Source organism: Octodon degus, unplaced genomic scaffold, assembly GCF_000260255.1.
Source record: "Octodon degus isolate 3935 unplaced genomic scaffold, OctDeg1.0 scaffold00160, whole genome shotgun sequence".
Taxonomy (NCBI): domain Eukaryota; kingdom Metazoa; phylum Chordata; class Mammalia; order Rodentia; family Octodontidae; genus Octodon; species Octodon degus.
Genome location: NW_004524736.1, coordinates 6,176,413 through 6,181,474, shown reverse-complemented (window position 1 = coordinate 6,181,474; position 5,062 = coordinate 6,176,413). Strand labels below are relative to the sequence as shown.

The window sequence follows — 5,062 nt, the reverse complement described above, 5'->3', positions numbered from 1 at the left end:
ATTTAAATACACATAATGAGCATGTTCATCATAGGGAATTTGAATTTACATGTGCTATATCTTGCTGCTCCTTTTTTCCTGTTCCCCTCCCCACAACCCCTCGTCCCCTCCTTATTGACCAAAGCTTTATTTCCCTTTTTCCCTTCTATTCTTTTTTTTTTCCCCATTCCAGCCTAAAACTGGTCTGAAAAATTAAGTCTTTAACTTTAAAAAGTGGGATTTATGGGAATTGGTGCAAGGGAACCAGGAAAGTTTTGAAAACGCTTGCCTGTGATATTTAAGTTGGACAGTCTGGCAGTTCTGCTCTGGAGAAGAGGACAGACTGTCAAGGTATTCCTACTCTCCTCTCATCAAGCCCAGGCAAGCATCAATCAATACAAGAGCGAGCAATGATTGTGTTCAGCAAAGCTTTAGACTTCCCAATGGTCAGGAACCAGATCATTGTCTAGGAAATGGATTGGGAAGGAGAAGGGAAGGAAGGGAGAAGAAAAACAGTAAGAAGTATCCTCTACATGCACCAACTCCCCACGATGAATGAAATCATTATATAATGTAAACATGTACTACTATGAAAAATTTAAATTAACAATGGGGCCGGGGAGATGGCTCAATGGAATAAGCTCTTCCCTGTCAAGCAGAACGGCCTGAGTTCAATCCTTGGTTCTGCAAAAAAATAAATAAATAAATAAACAAACAAACAAAAAAAGAAAAGAAAAGAAAGAAATGGAATTTTTAAGGCAGTCTCTTGTCTTTCCTCCACTAAGTATTTTTAAGAACTAACTTGATACCGATTTGATTTGAAACTGTCTCATTGCTATTTGTTTATAAAATTATTTCAAAAAAAAAAAAGAACTAACTTGAGGGGCAGCGAGATAGCTCAGTAGACTAAGTGCCTCCTTAAGTGAGCATACGGACATGGGTTCGAGCCCCAGCACCATGTCACACCGGCCCCGCCCCTGGGCACACTGAGCTGGCCACTGAGACCCACCCGGAGCTGGGGAGACCGAAAACAGGAGGATCACTATGAGTCTGAGCTGTGTAGTGAGACCCTGTACCAAATATTTTTTTTAAAAGAACTAATTTTAGGGGCCGGGGAGATGGCTCAGTGGAATAAGTGCTTTCCTGGCAAGCGCAAGGGCCTGAGTTCAATCCCCGGTTCCGCCAAAAAACAAACAAACAAACAGCGGCCTATTAAAAGAACTAATTTGAAAGCTTCTGTGTTTCTCTGTGTAGTTCAAAACAAAAGACCTGAATCTGCCTTTTTTAATCAACACATCATTAAATATATTTATGGGCTACAGTGTGATAATTCAATACATGTATACAATGGATAATGATCAAACAAGGGAACTGAACATTTTCTTCTTAAGCATTTATCATGGGGCTGGGGAGATGGCTCAGTGGAATAAGTGCTTCTGTGGCAAGTGCAAGGACCTGAGTTCAATCCCCAGTTCCACCAAAAAAAAAGGATTTATCATTTCTTTCTGTAGGGATGCTTCAAACTCTCCTAGTGTCTGTCTGTTTGTTTATTTGTTTGTTTGTGGTACTGGGGATTGAACCTAGGGCCTGGCACATGCTAGGCAAGTGCTCTACTACTAAGCTACACCCTCAGCATTTTTCTAGTTTTTTATAAAATATATAATAATTTGTGGGCTACAGTCTCCCTACTGTTCTGTAGGAATAACTTGTTTTTCCCATCTAGCTGTATTTTGGTACCCATTATCCAACATCCTTGTACTCCCTTCTGCCCTGAATTTGTCTTTGAGGTTTGGCAAATAAAACCTGAGCCTTATTATACAAAGGTAAAATGAAGATTTCATTCTGAAGTGGGAAAGGAGTTAAATAATTCTGCTTGAGATGACATTAGAAAGCTAAGCCTCATCAAGGAGCTTATTTTGAATCCTAATGGAGTGAGAAGCCATTGAAGGGTTAAGCCAGAAGGTGACATGATCAGATTTATGTTTTCAGAGCTCTCTCTAGTTGTGTGAATTGAATGACAGTTTAGATTGGCGCCTACCCACCGCCAGAGATGAAGTTACTATAGACAGCAGCATCAAGGAAAAGAGCTCTGCTCCCACATATCTTATGCTTGTAACACTAAACCTCTATCATATGCTGTGATGTGTGTCTAACAGCAATATAACTAAAAGTTGGAGTTCCTGTTCAGACTTCAATATGATTTTTTTAAGTGTATTTAGTGCATGGTTTACAGGGTCTGCAGGGTCTCACTATGTAGATCCAGACTCAGATCCAGACTAGCAGTGATTCTCCTGTTTTCAGCCTCCCAAACACTATTACAAGTGTGCACCACCACACCCAATCTCAATCGCCTTCTCAGCATGCAGGGGGAGGAGGGTGCTGGTGGTACAGCACCCCGGGGATCGAACCCCTAGCCCCTGTGCTTGCAGGCTCTTTAATCTGCTGAGCTATTTGGCCGGCCCTAAATTTCTTAACTTTAGTTTTTTTGCTTGGCATCATGAAAAGGATAAAATGTGATGAGTCCATTTATTATTTTAGCTGTTGTAGGTTAATATGAGAAAGACAGCAAGTAACAAGTAAATATACTCTCAGACCAAATGAACCTCACAGGACTTACAGTAGACCATGGTAAAATAAGTCTCACAGTGGTCCTAATATTTCAAGTACAATTAAAAATAAAATTTTAGGACTGGGGAGATAGCTCAGCGGTCTAAGAACCTGCCTCGCAAGTGCAAGGACCCAAGTTCGATCCTCAGTACCGATAAACCTGGGTGCAACTTGGCATCTCTGAAATCGGGGATGGTGGCACACAGCTGTAATCCCAGCCCTGGGGAGGCTGAAACAGGAGGATCACTACAAGTCTGAGCTTTGTAGCAAGACCCTGTACCAAATAAATAAAATTTTTTTTATTTAAAAAAAACCCTGAATGTTTGGATAGAACTGATTGATGCTGATATATTTTTTTAATTATGTGAAGTAGACATTGGGTATTTACTTATCTCCTTGGACAGTCTCAAAAGAAAGTTCCAGACTAAAGACCACTTTTGAACATCTGTAATAATTGAACTTGAAGTATAAACATTATTTCCTGCTCCTGGTTTCAGCAGTAATTGGTTTAGATACTTATTTAATGCAGATATCAGTGACACTAACTTAACTACAATGTGGGCAAGACAGTTTTATGAGATTTCAAGTCACAACTCATTAAACTGACATTAAAGGAAAGTTTTTCTGAGCTACTAAGTCCAACTATCTTAAAAGAATAAACAAAGCCTTGAATTTATGAGTGCTATCTTGTAGTTTGGATGTGGGAAGCTTATATGAATAGGCACTCTCTCCATATGTGTATATATATATATTTTTTTTAAAATAATTTGGAACGTTTCACGAATTTGGGTGTCATCCTTGCGCAGGGGCCATCCTAATCTCTGTATCGTTCCAGTTTTAGTATATGTGCTGCCGAAGAGAGCACCATATATTTATGTTGAAATTAAATTACAAAGCCAATTAAATAAAGAAACTAAATTGGGACTCTATTTTTTTCTACTTTTTTCCCAACATAGGTGATTATATTTCAGCAAAACAATATCATTCATAGCTCAGCGGATTAAAGCACCTGCATAGTCAGACGCAGCAGTGAGGGTTCGATCCCAGGTGCGTCATGCTGGCCCCACCACCCGGCCCGCTGAGAAGGCTGCGACTGAGACCGGGCATGGTGGCGTGCCTGTAGTCCAAGCTCTTGGGAGGCTGAACACAGGCGGATCACAATGAGTCTGATCTACATAATGAGACTCTGTAAACGCTGTAGACCTTGTCCTAAAATTAAATATACATATATATATATATATATATGTATATATATATTTCACCAGAGTAAATTAATGTTGTGAATGTGGAATTCTTTTGAGGTTGTGACTATTTAATTTATTCTGATTTATATTTGGATAAGCACCATAACCATAATGTGCTTTATGGGTAATTTATGTATGTAAGTTATGTTTTGGTAAAAACAACTTGTCAACATTGAGAAAGGGACTTTTTCTTCCTTATATTTTATTTTATTTATTTATTTTTGTTTTTTTGAGTAAGGGTGACCTATGCAGTTTAGGTTGAACTGACATTATAGCCTAAGCTTACCTTGAACTCTTGGTAATCCTCCTGCCTCAGCCTCTTGAGTCTTCCTTTTAAACAGAATTTTTAAAAAATTTTAAAAAATGAACACTACTCAAGTTTAAGAAACACTGTTCTACCAAATTCTCCTTCTTGCTTAAGTCAGGTACATTTCTGTCATTATATGAAGCCAATAAAATTGTAAATAACATACTACCTCTAGAGTTGTGAGGTGCAAACTATAACGTATAATATAAACATGAGATATTCACTGCATATTATTTTTTTCCCCTGGTACTAGAGGTCAAATTCAGGGGCTCATACATGCCAGACAACCACTGAGCTATATCCTCACCCCAAATAGATTATTCAAAAATGCTTTTAATTGATAAAAGAGGTGAAATAAGATTTTATCCAGGCATGTTGGTACATCCCTGTAACCCCAGCACTGAGAAAGCAGAATCAGGAGTATTGCTGCAAGTTTGAGGCCAGCAGAGCTACATGGTCAGTTCCAAGTCAGCTTGAACTACAAAGCAAGACCCTACCTAAAAAAAATAAATAAATAAATTTGGGTTTATTTAGCTTACTGAAGCACTAGCACCTCATAAAGGCCTTTTTGTTGCAACATAACCTGGCAGAGGGCATGTGGCAGACAAAGCAAGCTGTGCAGCTGGGTCTGGCCATTTGCCAAAAGTCACTAATTCTGTCATACCTCCCACATCTTTGATTACTCTCACAGCCTCCCAAATCTTCACTCCAAATATCATCAGCATATGAGTTTGGGGGTTCAATTTCTGACACATGAACTTGGGGGAGTATGCATTCAAATAAAAGCACTAGATAAGTCTACTATGTCTTTAATTTAAATTTAAGTTTTTAGGGCAGGGGAGATAGCTCAGTAAAATAAGTGCTTGCCTGGCAAGCACAAGAGCCTGAGTTCAATCCCCAGTTCTGCCAAAAAATAAAATAAAAA

The 5,062-nt window shown here is 38.9% G+C and overlaps 1 non-coding gene and 1 pseudogene across 1 annotated transcript; one reads left to right on the top strand and one right to left on the bottom strand.

Moving 5' to 3' along the window:
- Positions 1-5,062, top strand: part of LOC101583728 — a 19,032-nt pseudogene that overhangs the window by 3,587 nt on the left and 10,383 nt on the right.
- Positions 3,348-3,451, bottom strand: LOC111813033. The gene has a single exon (XR_002818379.1). It is a non-coding gene; the product is annotated as a U6 spliceosomal RNA (small nuclear RNA).